At 40.5% G+C, this 23,439-nt stretch overlaps 1 protein-coding gene across 4 annotated transcripts in view; it reads right to left on the minus strand.

Moving 5' to 3' along the window:
* tbc1d22b (TBC1 domain family, member 22B) overlaps nucleotides 1-23,439 on the minus strand; it is a 1,108,217-nt gene that overhangs the window by 472,109 nt on the left and 612,669 nt on the right. The window lies entirely within an intron of this gene.

Here is a 23,439-nt window from a genome sequence, read left to right on the forward strand (position 1 = left end):
TTCCTGCTCCTATGATGCTACTTGGCCTGCTGTGTTCATCCAGCCCTGCACCTTGTTGTCTTGGATTCTCCAGCATCTGCAGTTCCTACTATCTCTTACTCAATTTTCATGTTGATTAAAATTATTATGGACAGGGGAGAGATGGTAGCATGGTTCTTTCCTTTATCCACTTCTCAGCCAATCACAAAAAGATTTTTTTTATAAAAGTGTTTAACCACTTGATTGCTGTGACACAAAGACACAAATCAAGAATTTCCATTACATATTCCATAAAAATAAATGTTTACTCCTCAGCACCAAAATGTTAATTGAACAGTGCCTGTTGAATCATTCATGTGACACACACAGACTTATAAGCAAAGGTGATTGCAAAAGAGATGCACTTCAGGTTTTAAAGAAACCAAATGATGAGCATATTGCTGTCTTTTAAGATGGAAGCTGAAAACTTTTCAGGCCTGATGATTTATTTTTGGTTAACTGAAGCAAAAGGTTATTGGACATTTCTGGTGATGAATTCACAATGGCTTATTTCTTGTAACAGTAGGTTTCTGGTATTGTTCCAGTCACAGCTATAGTTAAGCTCCTGGAGTGAAGATATGACCTGGTTCTGTAAATCTGCTGGTAAAAGAACAGCCTGCCTCTCTGCCTGTTAGAGATTTTTTAGGTAGTGCCCAATGGGATCTCTTTCCTTTGAGTCTCTTTGTCACTCAAACTGAAAGACCTGGAGCTGCTGCCCAAGATTCATGTTAATAAGTGGTCCTTATCATAGACTAGTTTTTGAGAATAACAACTTTGTGATCATAGTATTGACGTTCCAATAATCCACATAAATGATCCCCAATGGTGCTGCCTTGACATATACTGGAGTTTGAATCTCAACCATTTGAACCTTCCTGTGATAGAGTAGTTCTCCTTCAAGCCCCTTCTATAGCTACAAAGACTGTGTAGCCACTGCACATCTGTTTCTGTATACCTTAAGATATTATTAGCAGTTAACTCCACAGGAGAGATCAGCTACATTTGCTATCACTTCAAAGTACCCATGGACACTTTTAAATTCTACCTTGGCATATCAGTCAGGTCCATCCTCCATCACCATCTGACACCGTACCACCTCCAATTCAATTAAAACCTTCCTTAAACATAGAGAACAAAATTGCACATTGTATTGCATGTGCCCTACAACTAAAGCTCAGTAAAATTCAGAATACAGCTTTATTTATGTATTTGAATCCCTTTGCAATAAAACCAACTTGGGGAAAACTATATTACATTCTGCATCATGGAATTACATTCCTGTAAAGGGTGAAAGAAATTGATTGTGTCAGCTGTACAAACCAACTTTTCACCAATGCTTGTTTTGTGCTTTTAACAATGCATTGCGGTTTGATAAAGGATACATCCGAATAAAAGCAACTTGTTGAAATCAATAATATGCTCTGAAGAAGAATACATTCTGAAGAAGAGTCATACTGGACTCAAATCAACAACTCTGCTTCTCTTTCCACAGATGCTGCCAGACCCGCTGAGTTTCTCAAGGTTTATCTGTTTTGCATTAGATTTCCAGCATCAACAGATTTTGCCTTCATTCTCGTATTCATATAATGCCTTTAACCTGATAAAATGTCCCGAGCTACTTCACAGGATCATTATAAAATAATACATGACACTTAGCCATACTATGGGAAAATAGGGCTGAAGTCTAACATCTTGGTCAAAGCAGTGGGATTCAAGGATGTCCTAAAGGATGAAAGGGACTGGACAGCATTGTTCCCTATAATTTCCTTCTAGGTACTGTATATAGGTTGTCCTTTTCAGATAGTACATGTGTATCCACACAAAAATATTAGAAGTACCCATGTCCTTGAATGAAGTCATATTGCATAGCACAAGAAAAGTGTTAGAGAAAGATGTTAGTAGAGAGGCAGAGAGTTTCAAAGAAGCAAGTGAAAGATTAGGGCCCATGCAGCTGAGCATGTGGCTAATACTGATGAAGCAATTAAAAGTGTGTTATTCGAGAGACCAAACTTAGATGGACACTGACATCTTGGAAGCTTGTAGAGTTGGAGAAGATTACAGTGTGAGGGAGGAACGAGACTGTGGGGATAGGAAATAATCCATTGTGAATTTAAAACAAGCCAAAATTTTGAAGTGATGTAATGAGAAGAGCAAAAATATTGTATTATTCAACTGTTACTTCTGTAACTTAAAAAATACACTCATTGCAAAAATATAGCAAATTTGATCTGCTTGTCACCACTTTACTGTTAAACTTGTTGAAATTTCACACTTACTTTGGTACAGGACGAATCATTATCCAATTTATATTGTTTACCAACAAAGAACCATTCTGCTTTTTATGGTAATAAGTGTAGATATGTCTTGCAAATTAGGTACAGTATGAATAAATGTAACTGTTAGAGAAGTGAATAGACAACAAAGTTCTAATAAGAACAACCCAAACTTCAAAATGTTGTGTCTAATAGGAGAAGTAGTGTGTTGACTGCTACAGATAGCCTTAGCACAAAATCGCTGTTATTATATTGCATTGTGTCTGACTAAGTTTAATGGTTTTGTTTATTATTTATTTGTAAGGCTAAAATTAGCATGTTTATAGCAGCCAACAGAGACCAAGGACGTGCCTAGCCCATGGGGACATTCACACCATTTATGTCTTTTCACACCACGGTTAGGTTCACCGAACAGTTTTTGAGTCTGCTGGAGTCTGTGTTTAATCTGGTGCAGAAACAGGCCAGTTAACCTTAAGAGACAGTAAGAACTGCCAATGCTGGAGTCAGAGATAATGCAGTGTGGGGCTGGAGGAACACAGCAGGCCAGGCAGCATCAGAGAAACAGGAAAGTTGACGTTTCAGGGCAGGACCGTTCTTCAGAAATGGGGGAGGAGAAGGGAGCTCTGAAATAAATACAGGGAGGAGGGGTGGGACTGGGGAAGGTAGGTGGGATGGTGATAGGTGAATGCAGGTAGGGAGTGGTGGGGATTGGTCAGTGAGGTGGAAGGAGCGGATAGGTGGGAGAGAAGATGGACAGGTTGTGTCAGGTCAAGGAGGCAGCAATGAGAGGGAGAGTTGGTCATGGCATGAGGCCTGGGGTAGGGAGATTTTGAAACTGGTAAAATCCACATTTAGGCCATTGGGCTGTAGGCTCCTGAGGTGGAATATGAGGTGCTGCTCCTCCAGTTTCCGGGTGGCGTCATTGTGACACTGGAGGAGGCCCATGATGGACATGTCACCCAGGGAGTGGGATTGGGAGCAGGAGTAGGAGCGGGAGTTGAAATGGTTTGCAACCAGAATGCACTGTCATTTGTTGCGAACAGACCGCAGGTGCTCTACAAAGCTATCTCCGAGCCTCTGCTTGGCCTCACCGATGTAGAGGAAGCAACATTGGGAGCAGCAGATGCAATCGACCAAATTGACGGATGTGCAGGTGAACCTCTGGCTGATGTGGAAGGTTTGTTTGGTGCCTTGTACGGAAGTGAGGGGGGATGTGTAAGGGCAGGTGTAGCACTTCCTGTGGTTGCAGTGAAATGTTCCGGAGGTGCTGGGGCTACTGGAGAGTGTGGAGCAGACGAGGGAGTGATCCTTACAAAAGGCAGATAGGGGTGGGGTGGGAAATATATCTTTGGCTGTGGGGTTGGATTCTGCATGGAGGAAGTGGTGGAGAATGATACATTGGATACGGAGGTTGGTGGGGTGATATGTGAGAACGAGGGGGATTTTGTCTTTGTTTTTGCTGTGGGGAGGAAGTGTGAGGGCAGAGGTGTGGGAAACGCAAGGAATGCGGTCGAGAGCATTTTCGACCACCGAAGGAGGGAAGTTGCGGTCGTTGAAGTAAGAGGACATCAGGGATGTTCAAGAGTGTAACACACCATCTTGGGAGCAGACGCAGCAGAGGTGGAGGAATTGGGAATAGGGGATTGCATTCTTGCAGGAAGGTGGGTGAGATGAGTTGTATTCTAGGTAGCTATGGGAGTCAGTGGGCTTGAAATAGATGTCATTTTCAAGGTGGTCACCAGAGATAGAGACACAGAGGTCCAGGAAGGAGAGGGAGTTGTCGGAGATGGTCCAGATTAATTTGAGGTTGGGGTGAAAGGTGTTAGTAAATTTGATGAACTGTTCAAGCTACTCATGGGAGCATGAGGTGGCGCCGATACAGCCGTCAATGTAGCGGAAGAAGAGGTAGGGGTTAGTGCCAGCATAACAGCTGAAAAGGGACTGTTCTATGTATCCTATGAAGAGGCAGGCATAGCTTGGGCCCATGCGGGTTCCCATGGCCACCCCCTTAGTCTGTAGGAAGTGGTAGGAGTTAAAGGAGATGTTGTTAAGGGTAAGGACGAGTTCGGTTAAGTTGATGAGGGTGTCGGTGGAAGGGGAATGGTTGGGCCTGCAGGACAGAAAGAAGCAGAGGGCTTTTAGGCCATCCACTTGGGGAATACGTGTACAGGGATTAGATGTCCATAGTGAAGATGAGGTGTTGGGGGCCAGGGAATTGGAAGTCTTTGAGGAGTTAGAGCGTGTGGGTGGTGTCCTGGATGTACATGGGGAGTTCCTGGACCGGGGGGGAGAAAACAGAATCGAGGTAAACGGAGATAAGTTCAGTGGGGCAGGAGCAGGCAGAGATGATGGGTTGGCCGGGTCAGTCAGGTTTGTGGATTTTGGGAAGGAGATAGAAACTGGCAGCGCAGAGTTGGGGAACGATGAGGGTGGAGGCTGTGGGTGGGAGGTCACCTGAGGTGTTGAGATTGTGAATGGTTTGGGAGATGATGGTTTGGTCCTCGGGGGTGGGATCATAATTGAGGGGGATGTCGGAGGACGTGTCAGAGAGTTGGCACCTGGCCTCTGCCATGTAAAAGTCCATGCGCCATACCACAACTGCGCACCCCTTATTCGCGGGTTTGATAGTGAGATTAGGGTTGGAGCGGAGGGAGTGGAGGGCTGCACGTTCTGCGGGGAAGAGGTTGGAGTGGGTGAAGGGTGGAGAGGTTGAGGCGATCAATGTCGTGACAGCAGTTGAAGATGAAGAGGTCAAGGAAGGGTGGGAGGCCTTGATGTGGTGTCCAGGAGGATGGGGTGTATTGGAGGCGGGAGAAGGGTCTGTTGAGGATGGGTTAGAATCACGGTTAAAGAAATAAGTGCGGAGGAGGCAGGAAAAGTGTTTGACGTCCAAACGTGAATGGTATTCATTGATGTGTGAGTGGAGGGGGATGAAGGTGAGTCCTTCACTGAGGACTGACCGTTTGTGCTCAGTGAGGGGGGAGGTCTGGGGGGGATGGTGAAGACCCAGCAGGGTTTGGGGCTCGGTTGGGTGTAGAGCTGGTGGCTGGGTTGGAGCTGGGTGTCGGGGCGGAGTTAGTGACTTTGTCAGCAATGTCGGTGGTGGGTGGGGCGACGTCGACGATGTCGGAGGCGTGAGTGGCGATGTCAGTGGAAGTGATGTCATCCTTGATGTTGGCAGAGTTGGCAGTGGTCTCGGTGTTGGCGATGGAAGCGGCGGTGTCCCCGGTGTGGGTGGCAGCAGCGGTGGCATGGCAGCGGAAGTGACGTGACCAGAGTTGGCAGATGTGACGAGATCGGTGGTGTCAGTGGGTGAGGCGATGGTGACCACATGGTCACTGGTGCCAGGCACATTGTGGGGGAGGTCTTGGGTAGGGTTGAGGATTTGAGGGGTGGAAGAGGCCTGTGTTTGGTGGCAGGCACCAGTAAGTTTGGTGTACTTACGGTTTTTAATGTCCGATAGGGCGGAGTAAAAGTGTTGGTTGAGGTTGTGGATCCTGCGCAGAATGATAAACAGAAGAGGTCCTTAGCAGGTCTGGGAGAGGGAGGCTCTCAGCTGGGGTAAGGCTGATTGTGGTGCCAGAAAATGCCAGTGCATTGCTGAGAGCGTGTGCTTGAGAAGCCACAGAGAAAACCATTTGGACATATCCTACAAAGAGGCAGGCAATCCCCACCACTGTTTACCTGCACTCACCTATCACCATTCCACCTACCTTCCCCAGCCCCACCCCTCCTCTCTCTATTTATTTCTGAGCTCCCATTCGCCGCCCTGCCCCGCCCCACCCAATTTCTGAAGAAGGGCCCCGACCCAAAACGTTACCTTTCCTGCTCCTCTGATGCTGCCTGGCCTGCTGTGTCCCTCCAACTCCACACTGTGTTATCCCAATTAACCTTAAGCTACTCTGCATAGTATAGAGCTGGATGAACACAGCAGGCCAAGCAACATCAGAGGAGCAGGAAAGCTGACGTTTCGGGTCGAGACCCTGCTTGGCCTGCTGTGTTCATCCAGCCCTACACCGTGTTATCTCAGATTCTCCAGCATCGGCAGCTCCTACTATCTCTGCATAGTATCCCAGCTTTCATCAATGTTTAAAGATTCCCTAAGCTTCACCCACCTTCTCCTCCACCACCCGTTCTCCATGCCAGTGCATGACCTATTAGATTGCGTGGCCCATGACATACCTTTTTCCCCCACCTCCCCATGTATCCTGTATGCTCATCTCAGAACAGCTATATCTTCTCCATGGCCCATTTTGGTCAGTTTTTTTAATTCATTCATAGCATGTCTGTATCAACATCTATCTGCCCTTGAGAAGATGATGGTATGCTGCCTTCTGAACCACTGCAGTTCATTTGGTGTGGGTGATGTTAAAGATGCAATCCCAGAATTCCTTTATCGTTGATGATGTCAAGCTGCTCGTACATTGCTGGTGCTGCATCAGGCAAGTGAGAAGTATTCTATCAAGTTCCTAGCTTATGCCTTTTAGATGGTGCAAAGGTTTTGGGAGTCAGAGTTGAGCTACTTACTGCAGGATTCCTGTCCTCTGACCTGCCCTTGTGGCCACAGTGCTTAAATGGTTAGTCCAGTTAAATTTCTGGTTAATAGTAAATCCCAGGATGTTGATAATGAAGTATTTAGTAATGGTAATGCCATTGAACGTCGAGGAGCAATGCTTCTTGCTTTTGAAAATGGTCATTGCCTGTCATTTGTGTGGTGCAAATGTAATATATTTCCTCTAATTCCATTTGATCGAATATCTTTTACATTGTTTGGGGTAAAGAAAACCTCTCACCATCTAATTGAAGCCTCAATATCTTTGTTTCTGAGCAAAATAAATATGGTTGGTCATGTGAATAAAGCATCTAATACTTGTAATCCTATTAACTTGCATCAATAAATCAGAAACCACATCAAAATGTCACAATTTCTGAAACTGACATTAATTTCCAGATGTATGGAACATTGACTGTTCTGAATCATTTGCATTTGAAACTCAGCCAATCATTGATAATGGCCACAGCTGTCTAAGCAATAGATTGCTCTCAAGGAGGGAATGAACAGAAAGTGCACATTTCCATTTTAAAGAAGACTGCCTGTCTATCCATGTAAGGGAACAGGCAATTTGTTTTTTTTAAGAAGTGCCAAAACCAGGTTTAAGAAAAATCTGCCAAAGCAATTTAAAACACAGTAGAAAGTAAAACAGCACAAGCTGACAGACATATCAATATGTTAATCACTGTATCATGTGTTTCTCCATTGTGAAAATGCTGTAATGCATGTGAAAAAATTTACAATGCTAATCAAAATAAGGGCCAGTCTTTAAAAGACACTTCCCTATGGTGAATCACTACATGAAAATCATTTCTGCAATATAACATAATATTAAATAGTAACAGTTGAAGGTGTGAAAACAATTGGCATTTAGAATGTTCCAGATTCCTCAGCATGGTTTCCATGTTCTTCATGACTTTGAAACTAAGGGTGCTTTTATTGGGTTTCCAAAATCCTGCACTGTCAGTCAAAAATATTGCATGGGAGGAGATCCAATTTTCATCCCCATGTAAAATGGGCAACTTGGCCACTGTGGAGTCAGATGTCCCTGACCTGTTTAAAATTCTGAAGAAAATTGAACTGTCAAGAAAGTCTTCTTTCTCCCCACCAAAAATGGCTGTCTGTCCAGTCATGCACCAAGATGCACATCCATGCCCAGATATAGGTTTGAGATAGATCTTACCCAATTCTGCTCCAAGTCTAACCATCATTAGCAGTATTAAATTAAGGTTTGGGTAGTGTTTACCACTGAGGATCTGATGTTTCTGACCCCAAAGGTTTGGATGTATGAAAAAGATACTAGAGTAGTGGTGTCAAATCATTACACTGATGTCCTTTGTTGCCTAGAGATTTTGAAAACTTATTATGGTATTGGACTTGGGACCTGTTTATACTGATACTGGAATCACATCAAAGCCTTGTTTTGAAAAGTCAACTGGTTTGCTGCCAAGTTAACTGCAGTGCAGAATCTGTACCAGATTTATTCCATGTGAACTCAAACTGTCACCTTATTTAACTGTTTAAACTATCACCAAAATATTGAATGTACAGACCAACATGTAAAGATGCTGTGGGAGAGCTATGAATTACATTTAGACTGTCAAATGCACTGAAAATGTGTTGAAGATGCAGCATCGTTCTTTACTCATTAAATGTTTCTTGTATTTTCAAAATAGGACCTATCCATGTTCATTATTACTTAAGCTTGAATTGACTTCTTATTTAGTCCAATTGGTTCAAATGTCCTATTTAGTAAACACGTAACATTTGAAGTCAGTTGGTTGCCATGGCTAGGAGCAATAATACTTTCCTTGTAATTATTCATTATGTCACAGTAACCAATATATATTTACTGACAGTGAACACTTCAGACCATTGCCATTATTAAACCTCTGATTGATTATTCTACAATGAAGTGCTAAGCTTGCCAGGAAATCCCTTTGATACTGTCGGGGCCATGACTGTGCACTTGTAATAACTGAAACTCTTAAACATACTGAGAAACCAGTTGAAATTACCTCTCCTTAAGACTTGCACATGATATAAATTAAGTAGAATACTTCATTATTGTCCTGTTTGAAATATTTCTGTTGAAGTGTATACACGGATTCTACAGCTGTGCTATTTGTCATGGACACTGTTGTGTCTTTATTGATTACGGGGAACAGAAATCTGTTTACTGGCTATGATTTAGATCATCATCAGTGTCCTTTGTACTTTCACATAATCTCTTCAGTTAAGTCAAATTGACTGCAGACAGATTTTACCTTGAAAGGGGAAAAGGAAAACCTCAAATGCCTGAAATCTTGGAATATAATCAGGAAATGTTGCTCACAACTGAAGTTCTGTTGGTAGTATTCTCATTTTTTGGTCACAAGGCACTGAGTAGAATTCCTACTCCTGGGACTGAGAGCTGCCATGACCACAGATCACCTAGGAATATGTAGGCAGTTTGATCCCAACATGTGTTTTTAAAAAGAGGACTGCTAAAACCAAACAAATAACTTTGGATATAAATTCAGTGCCTTTTTAGAGAGAGGCACACTGGAATTTCACACCTGATGAAGAAAGCTTTTAAGGAATAAAATGCGCTCCAAAATGAATTGCAGTTTCCTAGGAGTTATCTCTGACTGTGAACATTGTCGAGGAAAAGACAACAGTCAGGGTGAGTGTTATGTTTCGTGTCTTCCTCTTTCAAGAATACACAAGAAATCCAGCGGACCTACATTCATTGAAGAAGGTGTGCTAGTAAACTGAGGGGCTCCTGTGTGCCAATGGGCTGAGATACTCATGTGTTCTAGTCAGGGTTCAAGAGCCAGGTTGCTGTGAAAGTCACAATCAAAGAACTTTTCACCAGTCACCCCTGAATCACAGGTGAGCGACTCACTTGCTCCAAGTGCTAGAGGCCAGCTTGCCAGCAAACGAGTCAAAGGAAATTGACCAAAGTCATTTCGGTTAAATTGCTAGTGATCCCAAAATTAATAGCTCGACCATCAAATTTCCACTATCTATTTTTCACAAATGATGTAGAGATGGAACCTTTTTAGTATTTTTTTGGACTCCCTTCTCCTTTCCAAACCATTTATTGCAGGCTTCTTTCTCTTGATTTTAGTAACTAAAAAAATTCACTATTTTGTTAACTCCTGAAAGCTTTGTTAAATTAGCTCAGTTTAAAACCTTTTTTTAATGTTCATCCATGGAATGTGGGTGCCACTAGCTAGGTCATCACCTAATTTCCATTCCTAGTTGCCTAGGTAAGATTCAGCCATTTTGCTGCGAGTCTGGAGTCACATGTAGGTCAGATCAGGTAAGGATGGCAGATTTCCTTCCTTTAAGGATATTAGCGGTGCATAATTCTTTGAAGTTTGTGTCACATATAGACGGAGTGGTTAAAAAGATGTTTAGCATGCTTGCCTTCATTGCTCAGCCCTTTGAGTAAAGGAGCTGGGATATTATATTGAAGTTGAACAGAACATTAGTGAGGCCTCTTCTAGAGTATTGTGTCCAGTTCTGGTTGCCCAGTTATAGGAAGGATATTATTAGGCAAGAGAGGATTCAGAAGAGATTCACCAGGACGTTGCTGCATATGGAAGGTTTGAGTTATAAAGAAAGGCTGGATAGGCTGGAACATTTTTCACTGGAGTTTAGGAGATTGAGAGGTGACCTTACAGAGGTTTATAAAATCATAAAGGGTTTAGATAGTATTAATATTAGGTGTTTTTTTCCCTAGGAAAGGCAATTTATTTTACTCAGAGAGTGGATTTTGCAGCTGCTCCTGGGATTGCAGGCTTAGTTAAAAATTTATTATAGTATTTCTTTACAGTTATTATAGTCATTATAGTTTACTAATATAAGACTTATTAAAATTTTGTTTTATTAACATTCAAATAACACCCCAAAAAAAAATTATGACTTTTTTCCAAACTGACTTTTTTAAAAAACGTTTTTTTAAGGGTCTGCAGTGAATGCTTGAGGGGTTTTTTTTATTCTTAATTCAGAAATTAAGAAAAGTCTGTGTTTTAGAGTGTTTTTTTTTTACATTGCAAAGGTTTTTTTTCTTGGAAAAAACTGAACAGTTTTTTTTAAAATAAGGAGTTGTGTTTTCATCTCCGGAGAAGATCTTTTTTCCTTTGAGGAATTTGTTGAAGTGGAATCGTTTTTATTCAGTTAATCAGCTAAGTCGTTGATTTTATTTAATTTTTATATGTTTGCTATATATATATAGTATATATATTCTTTTTTTCCATTTTAACATTATTTTCTGGAGGTATTGAAAAGTAGTTTATTTTACAAATAAGGTGTTATTGAAACATTTTTTAGCCTTAATGTTATTAAGACCACATATAAGGTACAGAGTGAGATGTCTAGCAGATTAAGAAACATTATTACACAGTAGGATCAGTCAGATAGATAGATGAATATCAGGAAAGGTAAGAAGATGATTCAAAAGTCTCCAGCGGCTATCCTTCTATCAAATAGACATTCAGTTTTTGGAACTGTAGAAGGGGATAGTCTTTCTCAGGAAAATGGATGGGCCAGTCAATTATTGGACACTTGGAATGATTCTTATGTCAGGCAGCGTTTGACAAGATTTGAAAGAATTATTGTTATAGCAGACTCTCCTGTCAGGGCATAGACAGGTGATTTTGTGGCAATGAGTGTAAATTTAGGATAATTTGCTGCTTTCCTGGTGCTAGGATTAAGGACATTTCCAAACATTTCAAGCATACTGTTAATGGTGAGATTGAGAGGCCAGAGATTATTGTACACATTGCATTGTGAAGTTGGGTCGAGTATTTGTGGATTGGAAGGCAGGCCATTAGAATTTAGTGTTGTAAAATAACAGTGTTTGTAAAATAACAATATATGTAAAATAACAGTGTTTGTAAAATGCCATGGGGAAAGCAGTGCGTGGTCCCTTTAAAAGATGATGTGTTTTTCTATGCTTAAAGATTCAAAAAGGATATCCATGTGCTTACAGGTGCACAGAGCATCTGAATTGAAACATTTGTATCAAAATGCTATACTATTAGCAGGCAAAGCAGCATTTTTACCAAGACAACAGATTTCTGAATATTGCCAATTAATTTAACACAAAAGCCAATTAAATTTAAATCTGATAGTTTTGACAACATAGGACCATTTCTATTGTAAGAAACTGATATGTCGTCAAAGGAATAAAAGATGAAGGCATTTGGAAAATCAGGGGAAAGCCAACTGTCGTCTGCAAAGAGAACAGCTCTCAGTTCTAAACGAAAGAATCATTGGCTCTCACAGAATTCTCTATGCCTTAGAGTAAGCTCCATCTAAATTAAAGGTACCTACAGCACAAATAGTTAATGTTTCTGATGAATGAATTCGATGGAGAAGGTGTTCCTGACAGAACAATTAATCAAGAAGGCATTCCTGACAGAAGAATTCATTGGAGAAGACACAGAACATTCTGCAAGATGTAACCTGGCTGTAATTTTGAGAGACTAAATTCAAATTTTTTAAAATTTTATTTTATATAAGCGGGGCTTGTATTTATTGGAATAGCACACCATATAATCTTGCTTTATTCAGGAATAGTTAGTAGTTAAAAGGGGTTTATTTGGTTTGTCAATGGTTTAGTTAGTTTGTTCACTGATAGAGTTAGATAAATAAGTTGTTACTTGTTGATTATAAAGAGACTGTCAGGGGTTTACTTTTTATTTAACCACTCCTTTATAACAGATTGGGGGCTCTTTTAACAGATTATAGGTTGAGGCTCGCCTCTCTGGGTGCTTTAGGTTAAGTTATTGGGGGGTGGTAGGGTGTGATCTCCATTTCATAACAAGTGGTAGGGATGATATTTTTAGGGAAAAGATTAAAGCAGTACAAAACAAAATTAGTGTAGTGTTGGGTAGTGTTGTAGAACAGTGGGACCCAGGGGTGCAGGTAAATAATTCTTTAAAGTTTGCATCACATATAGACAGGATGGTTAAAAAGACGTTTGGCATATTTGCCTTCATTGCTCAGTCCTTTCAGTATAGCAGTTTGGGCATTATGTTGAAGCTTTAAATGACTTTGATGAGGCCTCTTCTGGAATCCTGTGTCCAGTTCTGGTCACCCAATTATAGGAAAGAAATTATCAAGCTGAAGAGGGTTCAGAAGAGATTTACCAGGATGTTGCCAGGTATGGAAGGGTTGAGTTATAAAGAAAGTCTGGATAGGATTGGACATTTTTTCACTGGAGCATTGGAGGTTGAGAGGTGACCTAATAGAAATTTATAAAATAATGAGTGGTATAGATAGAGTTGATGGTAGTTGTTCTTTTTTCCCTAAGATGGGGAATTTTAAGACTAGGAGGCACATTTTTAATGTGAGAGGAGAGATATTTTAAAAAAGACATGAGGCAAATTTTTTGCACAGAGGGTGGTTCACGTGTGAAGCGAACTTCCTGAAGAAGTGGTGGATGCAGGTACAATTACAACATTTAAAAAACATTTGAATGGATAAATGAATGGGAAAGGTTTGGAGGGATACGGGCCAGGAGCAGGCGGTGGGACTAGTTTAGTTTGGGATTATGTTCAGCATGGACTGGTTGAATTGAAGGTTCTTCTTCCATGCTGTATGGGACTATGACTCTATGGTTCACGTATAAAATGTATTTTCTGAGGAAGTAGTGGATGTCGGTACAATTACAACATTTAAAAGACACTTAGGTAAGTACATGAATCGGAAGGGTTTGAAGGGATATGTGCCAGGAGTAGACAGGTGGACTAGTTTAGTTTGGGAGTATGTTTGATATGGACTGGTTGGACCGAAGGGTCTGTTTCCATGTTGTATGGCTCTAGAGAACCATATGGGGTTTTATGACAATTGACAATAAGACAAATAAATTTCTGATGAAGGGTCTAGGCCCGAAACGTCAGCCTTTCTGCTCCTATGATGCTGCTTGGCCTGCTGTGTTCATCCAGCTCTGCACCTTGTTGTGTCAGCATTAGGCTAGCTTTATTTTTAATTTCAGATTTTTATTGAATTTAAATATCACCATTTACCCATCCCATGCCCCTAGAACGTTATCCTGGGGTTTTGGATTACTCGTCTAATGATATCATCTCCCTGAACATTAACATTCGTCTGAGTTGGTAGCAAGTTATCCCCGAGGGAGGGGCTCCTTTATAAATTGATCTTATTTGTAACCTACTGAGACAGTGGATGAATAAAGGAGGAGAGCTGGTTCACCCCTTTTTACAAAGAAGCTTGAAATTTTGAAGAATCTGGACTAGAACTGTAACAAACTGAAGATTCTCTCCTTGGGTCTTGTTGTAGTTGTACAAAATTTGGAATGCTTATTCATCAATAAACCTCACAGAAACAGATGATCTGCTCATTATCACATTACTGTTTGAGGGAACTGACTGTACATAAATTGGATGCTGAATACCCTACATTACAACAGTAATTACTGAGAAAAGAAAGTTATTAACTTTACAGCGATGTATGTCAAGAGTTGTTAAAAGTGCAAAATAAACGCAAGTCTTTCTTTCTTCAAATGCAAAGCGTGCCAGTCAGCATTTGATAGAGCAATGAAGGAATTCATATTTTCAATTGAATTCTTTATCAAAATACAGCTGGTGTTTATTTGCAATTTTTCCAAAACATTCAAAACAACTGGGGAATAAGAATGTGCAAGATGATGTACAGAAAATTCCTTATTTGCATCAAAGTTTGTTTATAGTTCAAGAATTCTATTGACAATCACAAAGACCAAACAAACCTAATATGTTTGCTTTATTATTCATTCCTGAGATTAGGGTTTTGCTGACTGGCAATGCCTAACTGACCATAAGAAGGTTGTGGCAAGCTGCCTTCATGGACGACTACAGTTTATGTGGTGTAGCTACATCCACAGTGCTGTTCGGGAGAAAGCTCTCGAATATTGAATCGATGACAGTGAAATAACAGAGATATATTTCCAAGTTAGGCTTGGAGATGAATTTTCAGAAGCTGGAGTCGTGTTCTCAAGTGTTTGTGGCCCTCACTCTTCTAGGTGGTGGTAGTTGTGTGTTTGGAGGGCGCTGTTTAAAGAGCTCTGGTGAATTTGACTGTATTGAATTCACATTTCTGATGCCAGTATTACATTTCATGTAAAGGGTGGTAAGGTGACCTTTTTGACCATGATGTCTGTTTAGGATTATAGAAATGTGAGTAATTGTTCTCTAAGAGAAATATCATGAACTTTTTGACTATATTGTTGTTCGTCAGCTAAAACTGGGACTTACTTGAGTAATGCAGACATGCTTTTGCTGCAGTATGGAGCTCCATTCACTAGCACCTAAATGTTAATGCTCAGAGCACATTGCATTCTCTAGAGCTCCAATATCCCATATGGGCATATCTGGAATGTAACATCATGCATTAGGCTAGGTTTTGCATCAAATGGTGCAAATTCAAAAACAATATGAAGAACAAACCTCTTAAAAGGTCTCTCACTGTCTCAGTGTCATACTTCATTCTATAATGTTCTTGTGAAGTACCTTCAGACATTTCATCACATTAAGGATGCTACGTAAATATAAATTGTTGTTTGACTTCAGTGCGCACGAATATCAACAAACGTTTGACTTGTCAGATCTTTGTGCCAAAGGTCAATGTTTTGGAATAAATATCTCCCGTTCTTCACTCCATTTGATGATTATCAGTTATTCAGTGACTAGATATTTTAATTGGTTTGCTGCCTCTGGCAAACAGATGACAATGAATTGCGTATCAATTCATTCCATGTGTCCCTATTGTTAGTAACTGTAGTTCCTTGCCTATTGTACAACGTGGTTTGAAGGGTTAGAAATTCAGCCCCTTAGCAAACAGGTTTTCAGCAATTTTGCATTAAAACAATGTCCACATTGCACTTCTGGTATTTGCTACAACAGACACCATTTTGGGAAGGGCCAAATATGTATCATCTTTTACCCATCTCAGAAACAGGCATTAAATAATTAAAAATGCTAATAATCGCCACTGGAAAAAATCAATTCTAAGCAGCATCGAATGAAAACTAGGTTTTGAATTCACATTAATCACTCAATCAATGTCTCAAGATCTTGAATGACCTAATTCCTGATTCTGCCTTCCATTGCTTCTGTAATCGACTCTGGGGGGCCGAGTCCTAATCTCTTCACAATACCACTCCTCCATCTTTGATCCACAGGGTGATACCCTCAGATAGGATTGCATCCTCCTGCAAAGTTCTCTCCTGATCTCTTAGTTCCAATCAATCTAATAATGAGACCCAGCTATGTCTCCATATCATTGTGATCCTGACCAACAACATTGGTACATGAACACGCACAGGCTCTCACCACTACTTCTTCGACATGAAAGTGAGGTTGGAGGTCCTGAGCTCCTTGGTCCTGCCTATTTGAGTCTGGGCTGTTAACAGTCTGTGGGTGAAGAAACCAAAAATAGATATTGATGAACTCCTAAGTAAAATGTTTGAAAATGCACAACATATTGAAGCACATTTAAACAGAAAAGAGAAGGAAACGCTAGAGTATGACTTTTTAACAGAAATCAGGTTGCATACATTGTTCTGATTATTGGAATAATTCAAAGATAATCTGTTCAATGGAAAACTGCCTGTTCTATTCTCCATTTTATTGACCATTGCAGCCAACACTACAAGATATGCAAGACATAAGTACTTCCCCACTGAAACTAGTTCTAAATTAAAGTTTTCCTATAACCCTGAAAGAAGAAATTATTCATGAAAGGTGAAATCAAATACCACTAACTTAATTGTTAAAAATTCAAAATGTTTCCAGTGTATATTTTTCCAGTTCCCCACAGATGATAAATTTCTCATTTTGTCTATTCACATTCCATTCAGTCAGTTGGAAATCTATCACTTCAGTGAACTGCAGTGTTGAAGTATTTTAGTTTTTATTCCTCCTTCAATAAAAGTGATTGATTTTGGGGTAACTTTAAGCTTAAGTTATAAAATGTAACACCCTTCTGAATTTTAATACCTTTTTTTAAAAAAGATATGTTTTATAACATGTTATTGAATTACCAGATATATAAGTATCTTGGTATTTTTCAAACTGTTGATTTTGCTCATTTTTTTGGCTGCTATGTCTACATCAGAACAGAACTTCATATCCAAATTTTATTACACTTTTTGAATTGTTATATTGACATTACTGGCAGTAGAACTGTACCATTAGAGAATTAGTGGATTGAAGGGAGAGATTAATGGGTCGATTAATCAATCTTTTTATACCTTTTCCATCAACTATTATTTGAAATGACATTATTGTTTTCAATTTAGTCCTGAACTTTGAGTATTTCTTATTCAATGCAAAGATTTCATTTCACATTTATTAAAATAAAAATTACAGTTTGGACAGTAATATTGTGTTTCCTTGAATCCACCCTTGTGCTGGCAAAAGGTGACATCAGAAAGTGCAGAATCATCTTGATATCAGCATACAAGAGCTCATGATGCATGAGGATACATTACTGCACTTCATAAAGATACACAATCACACTTATACATACATTGCTGAGGACTACATGATCTGATAACTGCTCACAAATTAAACTTGCGGAAGACTTTTAAGTGATACATTTCTTTATGTAGAACTGAATTTATTTATACGATATTACAAAATCTTATAGATCACCTGTCAATTGTGTAACAACCCTTCAAACAAATGCATTATAAGGCATTAACATTTTTTTCCCCCCTTGAACACAATATTGAGCCATCTTCTGTAGATTAGAACAACATCTTTAACAAAAGACTGCATTGAGGCTGAACTTTTGGAACAACCCACGGGCAGTACAGATGGAACACCTCATCTATTTGTGACCAACGCATCAAGTCTTGGCAGATGCCAAATCTCCAACCTGTTTGCCAGATGTGAAATGAGCTACGTCAGTGTTTCACTTAAGCCACATAATGGGTATCACACCCACAGAAAATCCAAAACTATGGCTACTAGCCAAAGCTGGGGAGTCTGACTCATTGACACCAGCCTTCAGACAAACACACCTTAGTGCAATCCCGTTTCCAAAATTGCTTCATAATCTCATAAATCTGCAGTACTTAGAATCTCCCTGGTTAGGAAATCCCTATTCGTAGCCAATTGCGTTCCTTTGGGAGTTGTGAGACTGTACATCATTCACTAGCTAATATATACGATAAGTAAAGTGAAATGGCTAAAACTGACCAGATTGAAGAAAAACGAGGTGATACAACTAAATTGGTTACTGATTAAATAGATTGAATAGATGCTGTGCTAGAAAGATCAAATATTTAAAAAAACTGCTGCCCAGGATTCATGCTTGTGGCCCATGTTCCTGTGGTGAATTCAACAGCATAAAACAAGAAGTGTAGTTGAGGTTTTTTCTTTCTTTGCAGGCTATTTGAATTAAATATGAACATGCATTTTGCTGCAAGCAAATATTTATGCTTAAAAATCTTCAGAAAATGATATGAGAAACAGATGTTTAGTGATTAAGAACACAAAAGAGATGACAGTTTACCAGAACCAGACATAATATTCAATACACATTTGTAAGTTAACAGATGTTTAATGAGGTTCCAGAAAATTAAGTGGCACCTTTGCAGTAGTGAATTTTTTCACCTCCTATGGCATGGTTGTACTGCCATACTGCCAAGAAAATAAAGATAGATTATGGGGGACCTAGGGCACAAGAGATCACAATGCACAATTAATGCCTGTGTTTTCTTTTATGAGTCAGGCACTGTGGAATTTTCATGTTGCCTGCTCATTTACTTGATTGTGATTGCAGCTTAGCCAGTACTAAGCATGCTGTTGAAAGGCTGTATACCTGAGGAGGAGGAAAAAAGTCTTGGGAAACCAGTCCACATGTAGGCTAACCTGGACCACTTAAATCAAGCTTGCACCTCTTAAACAGGAGATACATTTTGATTTGAACTGGAATTCATTGCAAAAGTGTCTTGGACCTGAGAAAGACATGGGAATGGCACGACACAGTGGATTGTGGGCTCCAAAGATAAGGAAGCTCTTGGTTAAGGAAGTAATCATGAATTGAGGGAGATGATCTACCTACTAAAGGAATGGAAACCCTCCAAAAAAGTTTGGAAAAGCAATAAAACAGAAGACTAGGAGTAGAGCACTAAGCCCTCTGATTAAGTGCTGGAATTTCAATAAATTCCAACAAATGGTTATGTTTAGTGAATGCATCTTCAAATGCTATGTACTATTAACTGCACCATAAACCTCATGCACTGCTCAATGAATCATAATCACATCACTCACCATCTATCTCCATCAACTTGATTTATTCTTCACTTTCATTAACTTCACCTCATTCTCACACATTTATTTGCAAACCTATCATTCACGTCTCACATATTGCACGTGCTGCCAGTTTCAACCTTCGCAATTATATCACTTAAGCACTGGTCACCTTTACTAACACACATCCTTTCCTCTTGTAAAACACAGTAGTGAGTGACCAAAGGGAACAGGACTTAAGAGAGAGGAGACAGGCATAGCTGTATGTTCTCACATTGAGGGGAGATGGTGCTCACTATCACTTGGCCACCTATGACCAAAGCTTTGGCTTGTGGTAGAGCAGATAAGTGCTGATATATTCCTATTTAATCCTCTTCACATTCCTCCTCCTACTTGCTGCAGAATATAGGTTCAAGTGTGTGACTTTAAGAGATTGCATTGTCCTTGAAAAATAGCACTGTCAGCATCAAGTTAGAATTACACCCTGAATGACTGACTGAAGTCACAATCTGCCTGCACTGACTCCCTTAGTAAAATGGTGCTTGGTGTGTTCGGCAAAAACAAGGCACATGTGGTGCGGATGCCACTTTATATCCAAAGGGACCCCAGATTTTGTGGCCATGTTGGGCTAACTAGACTGATTGTTGCCTCTGCAGAGGTCAAGATTTAAAAACAAAACCAATAAACAAATTAGCAACATTTTATAGTTTGGTAGAATGGAAAATTGACTTTTGTACGCCAGGATAATTTGGAAACTGAAACAATGTAATTCATTACAATTAGCATTACCATAATGGAAACTTTGCAGAAAATTTAAGTAAATTCAGAAGTCGAAAAAACATTGGAGAAAAATTACTATGGCAATTATACTTCTGATTCACTAAACAATGAACACAGAGAAAACAAAAACTTGCTTTTATGGCACGTTTCACATTATTGGTGTAATTCACTTTTGAAGTCAATGTCTTAATGTCCACAAAAAAAACAAGCTCCAACAAACAGTCATAAGGTAAATAACTAGTAATTTTGTTTTAAATATGTTGAGGAAAAATATCAATTCGGACAATGGATGAAGCAAGCTGTTCTTTTTCAAATACTTTCATGGTAAAGCAAGATCTCCTTTTAATGTCTTAATAGAATAATTAATCACTAAAGTATCTAGGTGTTACATTGGACAATAGGTTGAATTGTAGGGAGTAATGCAAAGCTGTGATGGCCAAAGAACATGTGTAGCCATTCTATTACAGAAAATTTAAACCTTTCTGAGCTGATCCAACAATCATAAAACTCTTTATTTGTGGCTGTAATTGCATGTGCTTAGTCTCAAGCCTTACTTGGTACAATTGTTCCAGGAAAGCAGACTTTTTTAAAGATCCAGAAATTCTAAACCAGATACAAAGGTATTTGATGTGCAGATCTTCCTTGATGAAATTGACTTTTGAAGAATTTGGCTAAAGAGTGTCATAAACAATGATGGCCACCCGTTGTGTCAATATTAATGTTGGATGTATTCAAGGAAAAGGCTACAAATATCCCCATCCTCAATCATAGAATCCCTACAGTGTGGAAACAGGCCATTTGGCCCATTGAATCTACACCGACTGTCCAAAGAGCATCCCACCCACACCCACTACCTACCTTCCCCTGTAACCCCGCATTCCCCATGGCTAACCTGCCTATCCCCGAACATAATGGGCAATTTAGCATCGCCAATCCACCTAACCTGCACATCTTTGGACTGTGGGAGAAAATTGAAGCACCCTTGAGGAAACCCATGCAGATATGGGGAGACTGTGCAGATAGTCACCCAAGGCAGGAATTGAACTCAGATCCCTGGTACTGTGAGGCAGCAGTGCTAGCCACTGAACCACCGTGTCACCCTGATGGACTGATGGAAGAGGCCAGCACATCAGTGAAAGGATAAGGCTGAAGCCTTTGAAGCAATCATCAGCCAAAAGTGCCAAGTGGATGATCTTTCTTGGCCTCCTCCACTGGTCCCCAGCACCACAGATACCAGTCTTCAGTCAATTCAATTCATTCCATGTGATATCAAGAAATACTTGAAGACACTGGGTACTGTAAAGGCCCTGAAAACATACCAGCAATAGTACAGAAGACCTGTGCTCCAGAACTTGCTCCTCCCCTAGACAACTCCTTCAATACATTTAAAACACTGGCATCTATCTGACAATGTGGAAAATTACCAAGGTATGTTATACACAAAAAGCAGGACAAATCCCACCCAGCCAATTACCACCCCATCAGTCTACTCTCTCAATGATCAGTAAAGTGATGGAAGGTGTCATGATCAAGCAGCACCTGCTCAGTTACACCCAGTTTGTGCTCCACGAGGGTCACTGTGCTCCAAGAGCCTTGATTCAAGCATGGACAAAATGCTGAATTCCAGAGGTGAGGTGCGAATGACAGCCTTTGACACCAAGACTACATTTGTCCGAGTGTGGCATCAAGGAGCTCTAGCAAAACTAGGATCAATGGGTATCAGGAAGCAAACTCTCAGCTGGTTGGAGTCATACCTAGTACATAGAAAGATGGTTGTGATTGTTGAGGGTCAGCCATCTCAGCTCCAGGTTATCTCCACAGGAGTTCCTCAGAACAGTGTCCTCAGCCCAACCATCTTTAGCTGCTCCATCAATGGCCCTCCATCATAAAGTCAGAAGTGGAGATGATCCTTGATGATTGAACAATGTTCAGCACCATTTATAACTCCTCAGATACTGAAGCAGTCCATGTTCCGATGCAACAAATTCTGGACAATTTTCAGGCTTGGGCTGACAAGCGACAAGTAACATTCACACCACACAAATGCCAGGCAATGACCATTTTCAATAAGAGACAATCTAACCACCGTCCCTTGACATTCAATGGTGTTACCATCACTGAATTCCCCACTATCAACATCCTAAATGTTAGCATTGACCAGAAACTCAACAGGATTTGCCACATAAACACAGTAGCTACATGGACAGGTCAGCGTTTAGAAATACTGTAGTGAGTAACTCACCTCCTGATTCCCAAAAGCCTGTCTATCATCCATAAGGCTCAAGTCAGGGGTGCAATGGAATACTCTCCACTTGTTGAGATGTGTCTGTTCCCACAACACTCAAAAAGCTGGATAACATCCAGTGAATTAGTGAATTAGATTTTATTGTCACCTGCATTCAAGTACAGTGATTTAGGAGTACAGTGTGGAATGTACAAAGCCACCATTCCCAGCATCATGTTAGATACAAAGGTACCTAGGTACAAAATCTTATGCATAACAGAAAAATAAAGAAATACAGGTAAAAGTTCAACCTTACAGTCCTTCTTAAGTGCTTAGCCATTGGACTGGATCAGGGCTCGTCCACCCCGATGTAGAGACCAACACCAGCAGGAAACAATTGGCTAGATGAGCCGCCTGTTGCCATCTTGCCTACACTGATGTTGCTGCCATAAGACACACTGGGCCAATCTTAGCAATGCAGTTGCTGCTGAAGTTGTGTCCTGCACCAGGCACTGGACCCATACTCACCTCCCTCCTCCACCAGTGCTGCTGGGAGCACAAACTCAACTCCCTCTGTCGTCGCTACTGGGCAAAATCTGCAGCAGATGCACTGGATACCTTGAAGGCGCCAAGTTCTCCACAGAAGGTACGTAAGAAAACAAAATAGCGAAAGAAGAGAAAAAGTAAAAGTGGATAGAGCAGACAAGCTCCAGGCAGGAGCGCACACGCTGCACTGCTACTCCACTGCCATCTCCCAGTTATATGGGAGTTCAGGGCAAAGCAGTCCACTTGATTGGTACCATATCAACCACCAACACTTGGTAGCAACAGTGTGTACTATCTACACAGTGCACTGCAGAAATTCACCAAAGATCCTCAGGCATCGCCTTCTAAACCTACAACCACTTGCATCTTGAAGGACAATGGCAGCAAATACATGGAGATAGCACCAGCTGAAAATTCCCCTCCAAGTCATTGACTATCCTAATTTGGAAATATATAACTGTTCCTTCACTGTCGCTGAGTCAAAATCCTGGAATTCCCTCCTTAAGGGCATTGTGGGTCGAAATACAGCACATGGACTACAACAGTTCAAGAAGACAGCTCATCATCACATTCTCAAGAGCAACTTGGGATGAGCAGCAAATGCTGGCCAGCCAGCAACACCTACATCCTGCATCCCACGGGTGAATAAATGAAAAAGAACCTTTTATAACAAAGGTGAATGGACAAGCATGGGTACTTAAGGTAGGCTCACAATCTAATTATTCTGTCAAAACTGGAATAGATCTAGTACAGAGATAGTAGGAACTGCAGATGCTGGAGAATCCGAGACAA

The sequence above is a fragment of the Rhincodon typus genome, chromosome 25 (genome assembly GCF_021869965.1).
Source record: "Rhincodon typus isolate 14 chromosome 25, sRhiTyp1.1, whole genome shotgun sequence".
NCBI classification, from domain to species: domain Eukaryota; kingdom Metazoa; phylum Chordata; class Chondrichthyes; order Orectolobiformes; family Rhincodontidae; genus Rhincodon; species Rhincodon typus.